Source organism: Panthera uncia, assembly GCF_023721935.1.
Source record: "Panthera uncia isolate 11264 chromosome B3 unlocalized genomic scaffold, Puncia_PCG_1.0 HiC_scaffold_1, whole genome shotgun sequence".
In the NCBI taxonomy this organism is placed as follows: Eukaryota; Metazoa; Chordata; class Mammalia; order Carnivora; family Felidae; genus Panthera; species Panthera uncia.
Window position 1 is genome coordinate 95,620,158 of NW_026057582.1, and position 15,283 is coordinate 95,635,440.

Below are 15,283 nucleotides of genomic sequence, written 5' to 3' on the forward strand. Positions count from 1 at the left end.
GCTGTTTCCTTTTTTTTTTTTTTTTTTTTTTTCAACGTTTTTTAATTTTTTTTTTGGGACAGAGAGAGACATAGCATGAACAGGGGAGGGGCAGAGAGAGAGGGAGACACAGAATCGGAAACAGGCTCCAGGCTCCGAGCCATCAGCCCAGAGCCTGACGCGGGGCACGAACTCACGGACCGTGAGATCGTGACCTGGCTGAAGTCGGACGCTTAACCGACTGCGCCACCCAGGCGCCCCAAACCAAGCTGTTTCTAATTCATATCTGTACTTTCTGCCCAAGCACAGACCTTAGCACATAATAAGGCCTCAGTAGACACATTGAGTGAAGAAAGAAACAAAGTTGTATACTCTCTATAACTTACTACATGTTAACACAAGATCTGAGGCAAACTTTCCTGCCCATGCTTCATTGTAAGAGCATTTACCTAGACCACTTCCGTCAGAAGCAGGAAGATCATCAGGTCCTTCTGAAGATAATCAGGAAAAGCTTCTGGAGCCTGTTCAACCATTGTCAATCTCCTTCAGTGATTACTATAAATGAAATTACAGAAAATCCTGACTTGATATATTTTATAAAGAAATTTAAAATATTTAATAGGATATTGAACTCTTCTCAAAGGAAAACTGCTCTTTCCCTGATTAGATGATGGGTTGTTTTTCTTTAGCCCAAACGAGGTAACTGATTATATGAAAAATAAATATGTAGCTAAAAGTGAAAGCTATTAGTAACTCCATCCCTCAGAAGCCAGGCTGCCTTGAGCACATCTGTGCTGGGATTTCTAACTCCTTCCTCCATCCTGAGATGGTAATATTCTTTCTTTCTTAGTATAAAACAGCCTTAGCCTGAAGGGCATCAGTAAGCAGCCCAGCATTGGGAAAGAAGCCTCCCAGGGATGCGGGAGTAGCCTTCATTCCCAGCTTGAATTTTTTCTTAATGGAATTCTACAATGTCAAAAAAGTGTCTGCTGAATTCTAAACTAAATCTTGTCACAACACACTGATTAGACTGACAGCTTGGCTTGAGATCCTGGGGGAAATATAGTTGAGTAGGGGCTAAGAGATTTGAGGGGAACCAGCCTACACCTGACTATATATTGAAAAGAAGAGGTAGCCTGAAGTCACAAAGAGTTGAAAGCTAGAGAGGAACATCTCAATACTAAGGGACCTCGACCAGGTGAGTAAACTGAAACCCAGAGAGGTGTCAGTTTTTCATAGGTGGAAGTGTGAATGGGAGTTAAGGAAATCAATATTGTGAGTGTTGATTCCTCTTTTCAAAAGTTTGGTGATGAAAGGAAAGAAAGCAACAGGAGCTTTTTAAATATTCCTGATGTGACATGGCATAAAAGTCTCACCAGTTTAAAAGACATGAAGAATTTGGAATTATTTTAAGAGTCACAGCTCATGACACTAACAGATAAAAGGGTGATGATATAATGAGTTGCATAAAGTCAACTATTTTGAGTAGCCAGAAAGATACCATTTGGGTTGCACACTCTATAGATGTCAGCCTCTATCTTCTGGAACCTAAGATAATTAGCTCCTATCAAATCTGTAGGAAATAGAATAGAAGAGCCCTAAAGATGTTTATGCCCTAATCCCCCAAAGTCATGAATATATCACCTTACATGGCAAAGAAACTTTGAGAATCTTGAGATAAGGAGAGTATTCTAGATTATCCAGGTATTGTTGGGGAAGGTCACTGAGAAGACATGAACTCCAGTTGACCTGTGAGGTGGACCTTGGCAATTGGAGGCTTCTCACCTCCTTTACCTTCCTTGGAATATACATTTTTCTTGCCTTCCCCAAGAAACTGCCCCAAAAACATAGCCTTGAGATAGTGATGTGGTGTTAAAACATCTGGATGATATTATGTTACTGAACCCAGTTAAGGCCTCTATATAAGCTTTTAAGATTTGTCTCGTAGGTGCAGAGATATATTCACCTTACAGCTGCCCAAAACAAGGCTCCTAGGTAAGTTTTTTGCTTAGTGAAACTGCCACCTACAAATCTGTAATGTCCGTCCTCTTTCTTGAATCTCTCCCTGTCCTCCATGTACAGGGGCCAGTTTCAGATTATAACAGGGAAGCTCCTAAGGTTTTGAACCAACAGGTGTACCCAATGTGATCACAAGTGTCCTTAAGAGAGAGCCATGAGGGTCAGAGTGACAGAAGACATGATGATGGAAGCAGAGGTCAGAATGAGGTGAAGAAGAGTTCATGAGCAAAAGAATGCATGCAGCCTGTAGAAGCTGAAAAAGGCAAAGAAATGGATTCTCCTCTAGAGTGTCTCAAAGGAACACAACTCTACCAACACTTTGATTTTAGAACTTCTGATCTCCAAGACTAAGATAAATTTTTGTTGTTTTTACTGCTAAGTTCGTTGTGATTTGTTACACCAGCAATAGGGGATTATGAAGAGATTAACTGGCACATTTAATAGATCTCAGCACTGGATAAATGGGCATATGGGAAGTATTAGCATAGAACTGTGCCCTAACCACCACCCTGCTCCAGCTCAGGCATTGTCTCCCCCAAGTCTATGCCATGTGTTCATTCTCTTCCTTCACCTACTACTCATTCCCTTTTGTTCTTTTTCCACCTGTACTCTTCCCACTCATCCTTTAAAGCAATTCAAATGTTATTACCTGTCTATATGGGCATCTGGATGCCTCCAAGAAGACTTAAAGTTTCCTCCTTTGTCCCCATTGGATTGTTTGTACCTCTGCCACACCCCCTAGGTTATAGCCTATCATTAAGTCTACCTCTGTGGCTTCCCTATCTCCATCCCCTACCCTTGCCTTTGTCTTCAGAGGGATAAATATTAATTCAATCCCCAACTGGTGGAATATTAGGCAGTTTGTTGGCCAAAGATCTTCTCATTATTTTTTACAAATCACCTGTATGTCATTAGTGCCATACTCATTTGGTTACTATAGCTTTGTATTAGGTTTTGAAATCAGGGAGTGTGAGCTCCATTTGTTCTTCTTTTTCAAAATTATTTTGGCTATTCATGATCCTGTGAGATTCTAGAAATACAATTGATGATTGTATGTTTATCTTTTGTATGTTTATCTTTTATGTTGTACTCATTTATCAGTTCTATGAGGCTTTTAATGTGTCTGTGGGGGGGGGGGTGGATTGTTGTTACAGATTCCTTGGGATTTTGTTTGACCAAATCATGTCACTTTCAAATAGGGGCAGTTATATTTCTCCCTTTCCAGTGTTATGACTTTATTTTCTTGCCTTACCGTATTCTACTGGTTAGGTCTTCTGGTACTATATTAAATAAGAGGGTATAAGTTGACATCCTTACCTTATTCTCAATCTTAGGGACAAAGCAGAGGTACTTAACCATTAAGTATAATGTTAGCTGAAGGTTTTCCATAGATGCTTTTTACCAAGTTGAGGAGAAACTATGTATACTTATTTTTCTCAATGTCAATTGACTTTTTTTTACTCCCTTCACCCATTTATGAATTTTTTTTAACCATGAATGGGAGTTGAATTTTGTCAAATGCTTTTTTTGCATTGATTAATAAATATGGTCATGTGTTTTTTTTCTTTAGTTTGCTATTAAGATGGATTACATTGATTGGTTATCAAATACTGAGCAAGTTTTTATATCTCTTGAAAAGCTTCACATGGTCATGGTGTATGATTCTTTTCAGATACTGCTGAATCCTATTTGCTAATATTTTCTTAATAATTTTTGCATTTATATTCATCCATTCATTTTGAGGTTTTCCTGGTTCATGGTATGACATGTGATTTTTTTATTGAAACCTGGACATTTTTATTATAATAATCTAGATCTTACTTAAATTTTCTGTCTTAATTGGCTCCCTTTGACACTGCTCCAACAAGAGAAGGGATGGGGATAATCTTGTTAGTTCTACCTCCAGGGGAAGTAGAAGTCCAGGTTCTTCATGTGGCCTCTGTTGAAACTGAGATGGGGGGATTCCTTTTTACCACAGTGTAGGAGTGGGAGCTCCAGCTCTCCATGTGGCCTGCACTCCTACTGTGATGAGGTAGCCTCATTACTACTGGGTAATGGTGATGATGAACTCTCTTATACTTCCCTGACAGGAAGGGAAGAAGTAACTCCTTACTGTCAGGTAGGTATGAAAGTCCAGGCTTTCATGTGGTTTTCAGTAATACTGCAGGGTGGACCTCATTGTCAATTGGCAACAAAGATGGTCTCCACCCCCTAGTTTGATTTTTCTGATACCATCCTGGCAGGGATGTTGGAATATCTTGTCACAGCTTTGCACATTTGGAAATCTAAGCTCCCTACTTGGCTTTTGCTGGCATGGGTGTGGATAGGGCAATTGGTTTTATTTATTTTCCTTCCTGTGGTATTTGGCTGGAGTAAAGAAATTATTGTATGAAAGTTTTCTGTCTTGCTATACCAGCCCTTTCCTGTTCCTTTGGTTTCAGAGAGCAGGCTTGGTGGGGGTGGGGGGAGGATGTTTGTTTGGGGGTTTTGTTTATTTTGTTTGTTTGTTTGTTCTACACCTATTGACATTTCTGAGTTGCCAGTTTCTTCAACTCCAACTCTGGGATATATGGGCAAAAAGAAAATTCGGGGAATTCCACCGTATCATTCCTTAGTTTCTGATGCCCCTAGCTTGACTGCTTTTTCTCTCTAGTTTTCAATCTTCCTATATTTCTCTTATATATAATATTTAGAGTGTTCTGTTGTCCTTAGTGGTAGAAATAGGAAAAAGTGAATCTACCCCATCTCTCCAGAAGTGGGAGTCTCTACCTTCACTTTTTGATGGTGGTAAATTTCCATTGTGCACTCAGCTCCCAACATAGTGACTGGCATTATGTCTGTGAAAGTATTCACTAATTGATACTTGTGTTGTTTACAGTTTTTGGTGTTTATGAAAATAGCTGCTATGGACAATCTTGTACAAATCTTTGTATGGACATATGCTTTTATTTATCTTGAAGAATAACCTAAGAGTGGAATGACCAGGTCACAGTGTAGGTGTACATTTAACTTCTAAAGAAATTGTCAAATTTTTCCAATTTTCCAAGTGGTTGAATCATTTATTTTCCCACCATTAGTGTATGCGAATTCTACTTGCTCCATATCCTAAATAACACTTGATGTAGAATTTTTTTTACTTAAAGATTTTATGAATTTATCTTTCCAGCTCTATTGAGATATAATTAACATAAAACATTGCATAACTCTATGATGTACATTGTGTTAATTTGTTACACTTACAATTGCAAAATTATTATCATCAGAGTGTTAGCTAACACCTCCATGACATCACATAATTATCATTTCTTTTTTATGGTGATAACATTCAAGATCAGAATTTAACTTTAGACATTCCATTAGATGTGTAGTGGTATCTCACTGTGATTTCCTTAATGACTAATGATATTGAACATCTTTCCATTATTACTTATCCATATTTATTTGTTGGTAAAATGTTTGTTCACATCTGTTGCCAATTTGAAAAATTGTATTTTTTTATGATGTGTTTTGAAAGTTCCTTATATATTCTAGATATGAACCTTTTAGTTGATACATGATTTGGAAGTATTTTCTTCCAGTCTTTAGTGTATCTTTTCATTCTTATAATATCTTTTGAAGAACAGGAGTTCTTAATTTTGATGTATCCCAGTTTATCAACGTTTAATAATTTTTTCTTTCTGTGTCATGCCTAAGAAACATTGCCTAATTCAAGGTCACAAAGATTTCCACCTGTGCTTTCTTCTAGAAGTTTTATAGTTTTATGTTTTACATGAGGTCTATGATCCATATCGAGATAACTGTTGTATATGGTGAAAAGTATGGATCAAAGTTCTTTTTTTTTTTCAAATAGTTATTCAATTGTTCTAGTACAATTTGTTGAAAGGGTATACTTTTCCCATTGCAGTGCCTTTGTACCATTGTCAAAAATTAGTTTTTTACATGTGCAAGGGTCTATTTAGGGGGCTTTATTCTTTTCATTGATCTATTTGTCTATTTTGCACCACCACCGCAGTGTCTCGATAACCATAGGTCTTTAAGTCTTAAAATAAAGTAATTAAAGTTGTTTCTTTGTTCTTCAAAGTTGTCTTGGGTATTCTAGGTCCTTACATTCTAATATAAATTTAGAATCAGCTTGTCAGTTTCTATTGTAAAGTCACTGGGATTTTGACTAGGATTTCTCTGAATCTATAGCTTAAAACCATGGAGGGGCACCTGGTTGGCTCAGTCAATTGAACATCTGACTCTTTATTTTGGCTCAGGTCATAATCTCATGGTCAGTTGTGAGATTGAGCCCAGCTCTGTGCAAGGCAGAGAGCCTGCTTGAGATTCTCTCTCCCTCAACCTCTGCTCCTGCCCCATTTGCACTCACTCTCTCTCTCTCTATCTCTCTCTCAAAAAAAAAAAAAAAAAAACAACAACTGGAGAAGTTATATCTTAATAATGCTGAACTTTTTTATCCCTGACCACAGTATATGGTCACCATTTATTTAAATCTTTAAAATTCTTTCAGTAAAATTTTATAGTTGTTAGTGTAGAGGTCTTTTTGCATGTTTTATCAAGTTTGTCTGAGTACTTGATATTTTTGATGCTGTTTTAAGTGGCATTTATTTTTTTAATTTTAGCTTCCACTTTGTTTAGTAGTATAAAAATATAATTTAGGTTTTGTTTGTTTGTTTCAAGTTTTGATTTAAATTCTAGTTAGTTAACATATACTGTAATATTAGCTTCAGAAGTAGATTGGAAAGATTCATCACTTACATATAACACCCAGTGCTTTTTGTATACAGTTGACACTTGAACAACACCGGTTCCAACTGCATGGGTCAACTTACACATTGATTTTTTTCAGTGAATATACAGGAAAAATTTTTGGAGACCTGTAACAATTTGAAAAAATTCAGAGATGAACTGTGTAGCCTAGAAATACCAAAAGAATTAAGAAAAAGTTGTCACTGTAAGAATATACTATATAATGTACATAACAGGCAAAAGATGTGTTAATCAATGGTTTATGTTATTGGTAAGGCTTCTAGTCAACAGTAGGCTATGAGTAGTTAAGTTTTGGAAGAGTCAAAAGTTATATACAGATTTTCAACCGTACAGAGGGTTGGCAACCCTAAAATGTATATTGTTCAAGGGTCAACTGAATCTATCTTGTATCTGCAACCTTATTAAACTTACTATAGGATATTGGTCTGTAGATTTTTTTGTACAGTCTTTTTCTGGACTTTGTATCATGAAAAATCAGCTTTATTAAATAAATAGGAAATTGTTTCTTCCCATTCAATTTTCTGGAAGAATTTGTGTAAAATAGGTCCTTTTTTTCTTCATAAACCATTGGTAGAATACACCAGTGAAGATATATGAGGCTGACTTTTCTTTGCGAAAGGTTTTTAACTTCAATTTCTTTAATACTTCCACAAATATTTAGGTTAGTATGTTTCTTACTGAATGAGTTTTGGTAGTTCATCTGTTTCAAGGAATTTGTCCTTTTAATTCTACATTGTCAAATTTCTTGTCATAGTTTTATTCATAATCAACCTCTACTATCCTTTTAAGAACTATAGAATAAATAATGATCACCTCTCATATTTCTGATATTAATTTGTGTATTCTTTCTTTGATCAGCCTGGCTAGAAATTTATTAAAGTTTTTTTTTTTTAATTTCAAACACAGCCAAGAATTTTATTCTTCTTGCTTTGTACTAGGCTAAAACATGAATGTTGAAAAAAAGTGCAATCTGCAAAACAAACAAAACACAAACAGAAACATTAATAAATACAAAGAACAAGCTGATGGTTGCTAGAAGTTTATCAATTTTATTAATATGCTCAGAGAACCAACCTTGATTTCATTGAGCTTACTGTTTTGTGTTTCTGCTTTGTGTTTCATTGATTTCAGCATTGATCTCTAATATTTTTTTTCTTCTGCTTAATTGGAATTTAATTTACAACTTTTGGCCTAGTTTCTCTTTTTTTCCTTTTCAAATTTTTATTCAAATTCTAGTTAATTAAAACACAGTGCAATATTGTCTTCAGGAATAGAATTCAATGATTCATCACTTACATACAATACCCAGTGCTCATCATAACAAGTGCCCTTCTTAATACTCATCATTCATATAGCTCATCTCCCACCCACCTCCCTCCATCAACCCTCAATTTGCTCTTTCTTTAAGAGTCTCTCGTTGTTTTGTTTCCCTCTCCCTTCAACCCTATTCCCATATGTTTATCTGTTTTGTTTCTCAAATTCCACAAATGAGTAAAATCATAGTATTTGTCTTTCTCCGACTTATTTCACTTAGCATAACACACTCCAGCTCCATCCACATCATTGCAAATGACAAGATTTCATTCTTTTTGATGGCTGAGTAATATTCCATCGTGAATATATACCACATCTTCTTTGTCCATTCATCAGTCAATAGACATTTAGGCTCTCTCCATAGTTTGGCTATCGTTGATATTGCTGATATAAACATTGGGGTGCATGTACCCCTTCAGATCTGTATTTTTGTATCCTTTGGGTAAATACCTAGTACTGCAATTGCTGGATCATAGGCTACTTCAATTTTTAACTTTTGAAGAAACTTCCATACTCTTCTCCAGAGTAGTCATCATCAGGGAAAAACAAATCAAAATCACAATGAGATATCATCTCACACCTGTCAAAATGGCTAAAATTAACAATATAAGAAACATTAAGTGTTGGCGAAGTTGCAGAGAAAGAGGAACCCTCTTGCACTGTTGGTGGGAATGCAAACTGGTGTTGGCCTAGTTTCTTAAGGTGAGAGCTGAGGTAATTGATTTAGACCTTTCTTTTTTTTTAATATTGGTATTTAATGCTATGAAATTCCCACTAACTACTGCTTCAGCTGCATCCCACACTTTGAATTGTTTTCATTTTTATTTAGTTCAAATACTTTTCTAATTTTACTTTTGATTTCTTCTTTGATCTGTGGTGGGTTATTTAGAAGTATATTATTTAATTTTCAAATATTTAGGGATTTTCCAGATATCTGTTATTTATTTCTAGTTTAATTTCATTGTGGTTAACCTATTTTCTTTTACTTTAATGCTTTTAAATTTATCAAAGCTTTGTTTTATGGCCTACCCTGTGGTTTACCTTGGTGAAAGTCCCTTTGCACTTGAGAAAAATGTGTATTCTGCTGTTGTTGGATAAGTATTTTATAAATGTCAATTAGGTTAAGTTAGTTGATGATGTTTAAGTCTACTAAATCCTTGCTGATATTTTGTCTGCTTATTTAATTATTGAGAGAAGGATATTGACACTCTGGCTGTAATTGTGGATTTGTATATTACTCTTTTTGGTTTATTAGTTTTTGCTTTATGTTTTTTGAAGCTCCATTATTAAGTACATAAGTGCTTAGAATATTTTTGTTCTATTAATGAATTGACTATTTTATCATTATGAAATAACTGCTCTTTATCCTTGTTAATATTATTTGCACTGAAGTAGACTCTGTCTAATATTTAATATATCCACTACAATTTTCTTTTGAAGAGCATTAGTAACATAATTTTTTCCATCGTTTTCTTTTTATTGTGTTGTATCTTTATATTAAAGTGTGGTTTTTGCAGGCAACACAGAGTGGGTCAATTTTTTTAAAAAATTGAATCTGGCAATCTTTGCTTTTTAATTAGGATATTTGGGACATTTACATTTAAAGTGATTGTTAATATTATTTGGTTTAAACTGATCCTCTTACTAGTGTACCATAGCTCTATTTCTAATTTTTTGAGGAAACTTGATACTTTTTTCCACAGTGGCTTTACCAGTTTGCATTCCCACAACAGTGCACAAGCGTTCCTTTTCCTTCACATCCTCACCAACACTTGTTTCTGACTGTTAATGTTAGACATTCTGACAGGTATGAGGTGATATCTCATTGTGGTTTTGATTTGTGTTTCCCTGTTGATAACTGATGTTGAGCATTTTTTCATGTGTCTGTTGACCATCTGTATGTCTTCTTTGGAGAAATATTCATGTCTTCTGCCCATTTCTAATTGGATTATTTGTTTTTTGTTTTTGAGTTGTATAAATTCTTTATATATTTTGGAATTCAGACATTGCCATTTTTATCTCTAGAAGCTCAATTTGTGTCTTTTTTATACCTTTAACGTCTCTACTTAACATGCTTGATTTTTCCTTTAGCTTTGTGAGTGTATGAAATATACTTATAAAAAGTGTTTTAATATTATTTTCTACTAATTCTATTACCTATGTCATTCTGGGGTCTGTTTTGATTGATTAATTATTCTTCTCATGGGACGTATTTACCTACTTCTTTTCATGACTGATAATTTTTTACTGGATGCCAGACATGAATGTTACATTGCAATGTGCTGAATATTTTTTGTATTACTACAAATATTCTTGAACTTTGTTCTGGGATGTAATTCAGTTATTTGCAAGTAAGCTAATCTTCTTGAGACTTCATAAAAGTTTTGTTAGGTGAGACCATAACTACCTTTATTCTGGGGTTAATTTTCCACCCATTGAGCTGAGACCCTTTTCTGACTGATGCCATATGGATTATGAAATATTCTCACTCTGGCAGACACTATTTTCATCCCTTTGTGAACTCCAAGCACAGGAATTAGTTTGTTCTTTCCTTAGGCTGGGGTAGTTTTCTTACTAGTATATGCTGATCGGTATGCAAATGAAATTGTGAGCAGATCTTCAGATTTCTGGTGTTCTCTTTCTCTGCAACTCTCTTCTCTGAGACTCTGTCCTAGGAGGTCTGGTTGTCCTAATTTCCCCAGTCTTCCAGCTTTACCGCCTCAATTCAGGGAGACCTCTGGACTCTGAGTGACTGCCCCCCTTTTTGTGCCTTGGCCTAGAAACTTTCTCTATGCAGTAGCACAGACCAATATGAGGTCTCATCAGATTTGTTTTCCGTCTCTTTGGGATCATTTCTTTGTTTGTTCTCTGATACAGAATATCTTATTTTTTTAGCAACTTACTCTACACAGTTTGCTGATAAGCATTTTTTTTTTTAATATATGAAATTTACTGTCAAATTGGTTTCCATACAACACCCAGTGCTCATCCCAAAAGGTGCCCTCCTCAATACCCATCACCCACCCTGCCCTCCCTCCCACCCCCATCAACCCTCAGTTTGTTCTCAGTTTTTAACAGTCTCTTATGCTTTGGCTCTCTCCCACTCTAACCTCTTTTTTTTTTTTTTTTTCCTTCCCCTCCCCCATGGGTTTCTGTTACATTTCTCAGGATCCACATAAGAGTGAAACCATATGGTATCTGTCTTTCTCTGTATGGCTTATTTCACTTAGCATCACACTCTCCAGTTCCATCCATGTTGCTACAAAAGGCCATATTTCATTTTTTCTCATTGCCACGTAGTATTCCATTGTGTATATAAACCACAATTTCTTTATCCATTCATCAGTTGATGGACATTTAGGCTCTTTCCATAATTTGGCTATTGTTGAGAGTGCCGCTATAAACATTGGGGTACAGGTGCCCCTATGCATCAGTACTCCTGTATCCCTTGAATAAATTCCTAGCAGTGCTATTGCTGGGTCATAGGGTAGGTCTATTTTTAATTTTCTGAGGAACCTCCACACTGCTTTCCAGAGCGGATGCACCAATTTGCATTCCCACCAACAGTGCAAGAGGGTTCCTGTTTCTCCACATCCTCTCCAGCATCTATAGTCTCCTGATTTCTTCATTTTGGCCACTCTGACTGGCGTGAGGTGATATCTGAGTGTGGTTTTGATTTGTATTTCCCTGATAAGGAGCGACGTTGAACATCTTTTCATGTGCCTGTTGGCCATCCGGATGTCTTCTTTAGAGAAGTGTCTATTCATGTTTTCTGCCCATTTCTTCACTGGGTTATTTGTTTTTCGGGTGTGGAGTTTGATGAGCTCTTTATAGATTTTGGATACTAGCCCTTTGTCCGATATGTCATTTGCAAATATCTTTTCCCATTCTGTTGGTTGCCTTTTAGTTTTGTTGGTTGTTTCCTTTGCTGTGCAGAAGCTTTTTATCTTCATAAGGTCCCAGTAATTCACTTTTGCTTTTAATTCCCTTGCCTTTGGGGATGTGCCGAGTAAGAGATTGCTACGGCTGAGGTCAGAGAGGTCTTTTCCTGCTTTCTCCTCTAAGGTTTTGATGGTATCCTATCTCACATTCAGGTCCTTTATCCATTTTGAGTTTATTTTTGTGAATGGTGTGAGAAAGTGGTCTAGTTTCAACCTTCTGCATGTTGCTGTCCAGTTCTCCCAGCACCATTTGTTAAAGAGACTGTCTTTTTTCCATTGGATGTTCTTTCCTGCTTTGTCAAAGATGAGTTGGCCATACGTTTGTGGGTCTAGTTCTGGGGTTTCTATTCTATTCCATTGGTCTATGTGTCTGTTTTTATGCCAATACCATGCTGTCTTGATGATGACAGCTTTGTAGTAGAGGCTAAAGTCTGGGATTGTGATGCCTCCTGCTTTGGTCTTCTTCTTCAAAATTACTTTGGCTATTCGGGGCCTTTTGTGGTTCCATATGAATTTTAGGATTGCTTGTTCTAGTTTCGAGAAGAATGCTGGTGCAATTTTGATTGGGATTGCATTGAATGTGTAGATAGCTTTGGGTAGTATTGACATTTTGACAATATTTATTCTTCCAATCCATGAGCAGGGAATGTCTTTCCATTGCTTTATATCTTCTTCAATTACCTGCATAAGCTTTCTATAGTTTTCAGCATACAGATCTTTTACATCTTTGGTTAGATTTATTCCTAGGTATTTTATGCTTCTTGGTGCAATTGTGAATGGGATCAGTTTCTTCATTTGTCTTTCTGTTGCTTCATTGTTAGTGTATAAGAATGCAACTGATTTCTGCACATTGATTTTGTATCCTGCAACTTTGCTGAATTCATGTATCAGTTCTAGCAGACTTTTGGTGGAGTCTATCGGATTTTCCATGTATAATATCATGTCATCTGCAAAAAGCGAAAGCTTGACTTCGTCTTTGCCAATTTTGATGCCTTTGATTTCCTTTTGTTGTCTGATTGCTGATGCTAGAACTTCCAGCACTATATTAAACAACAGCGGTGAGAGTGGGCATCCCTGTCGTGTTCCTGATCTCAGGGAAAAAGCTCTCAGTTTTTCCCCGTTGAGGATGATGTTAGCTGTGGGCTTTTCCTAAATGGCCTTTATGATCTTTAAGTATGTTCCTTCTATCCCGACTTTCTCAAGGGTTTTTATTAAGTAAGGGTGCTGGATTTTGTCAAAGGCCTTTTCTGCATCGATTGACAGGATCATATGGTTCTTCTCTTTTTTTTTGTTAATGTGATGTATCACGTTGATCGATTTGCGAATGTTGAACCAGCCCTGCATCCCAGGAATGAATCCCACTTGATCATGGTGAATAATTCTTTTTATATGCTGTTGAATTCGATTTGCTAGTATCTTATTAAGAATTTTTGCATCCATATTCATCAGGGATATTGGCCTGTAGTTCTCTTTTTTTACTGGGTCTCTGTCTGGTTTAGGAATCAAAGTAATACTGGCTTCATAGAATGAGTCTGGAAGTTTTCCTTCCCTTTCTATTTCTTGGAATAGCTTGAGAAGGATAGGTATTATCTCTGCTTTAAATGTCTGGTAGAACTCCCCTGGGAAGCCATCTGGTCCTGGACTCTTATTTGTTGGGAGATTTTTGATAACCGATTCAATTTCTTCGCTGGTTATGGGTCTGTTCAAGCTTTCTATTTCCTCCTGATTGAGTTTTGGAAGAGTGTGGGTGTTTAGGAATTTGTCCATTTCTTCCAGGTTGTCCAATTTGCTGGCATATAATTTTTCATAGTATTCCCTGATAATTGTTTGTATCTCTGAGGGATTGGTTGTAATCATTCCATTTTCATTCATGATTTTATCTATTTGGGTCATCTCCCTTTTCTTTTTGAGAAGCCTGGCTAGAGGTTTGTCAATTTTGTTTATTTTTTCAAAAAACCAACTCTTGGTTTCGCTGATCTGCTCTACAGTTTTTTTAGATTCTATATTGTTTATTTCTGCTCTGATCTTTATTATTTCTCTTCTTCTGCTGGCTTTAGGCTGCCTTTGCTGTTCTGCTTCTATTTCCTTTAGGTGTGCTGTTAGATTTTGTATTTGGGATTTTTCTTGTTTCTTGAGATAGGCCTGGATTGCAATGTATTTTCCTCTCAGGACTGCCTTCGCTGCATCCCAAAGCGTTTGGATTGTTGTATTTTCATTTTCGTTTGTTTCCATATATATTTTAATTTCTTCTCTAATTGCCTGGTTGACCCACTCATTCGTTAGTAGGGTGTTCTTTAACCTCCATGCTTTTGGAGGTTTTCCAGACTTTTTCCTGTGGTTGATTTCAAGCTTCATAGCATTGTGGTCTGAAAGTATGCATGGTATAATTTCAATTCTTGTAAACTTATGAAGGGCTGTTTTGTGACCCAGTATATGATCTATCTTGGAGAATGTTCCATGTGCACTCGAGAAGAAAGTATATTCTGTTGCTTTGGGATGCAGAGTTCTAAATATATCTGTCACGTCCATCTGATCCAATGTATCATTCAGGGCCCTTGTTTCTTTATTGACCGTGTGTCTAGATGATCTACCATTTCTGTAAGTGGGGTGTTAAAGTCCCCTGCAATGACCACATTCTTATCAATAAGGTTGCTTATGTTTATGAGTAATTGTTTTATATATCTGGGGGCTCGGGTATTTGGCGCATAGACATTTATAATAGTTAGCTCTTCCTGGTGGATAGACCCTGTGATTATTATATAATGCCCTTCTTCATCTCTTGTTACAGCCTTTAATTTAAAGTCTAGTTTGTCTGATATAAGTATGGCTACTCCAGCTTTCTTTTGGCTTCCAGGAGCATGATAAATAGTTCTCCATCCCCTCACTCTCAATCTAAAGGTGTCCTCAGATCTAAAATGAGTCTCTTGTAGACAGCAAATAGATGGGTCTTGTTTTTTTATCCATTCTGATACCCTATGTCTTTTAGTTGGCGCATTTAATCCATTTACATTCAGTGTTATTATAGAAAGATATGGGTTTAGAGTCATTGTGATGTCTGTATGTTTTATGCTTGTAGTGATGTCTCTGGTACTTTGTCTCACAGGATCCCCCTTAGGATCTCTTGTAGGGCTGGTTTCGTGGTGACAAATTCCTTCAGTTTTTGTTTGTTTGGGAAGACCTTTATCTCTCCTTCTATTCTAAATGACAGACTTGCTGGATAAAGGATTCTCGGCTGCATATTTTTTCTGTTTAGCACACTG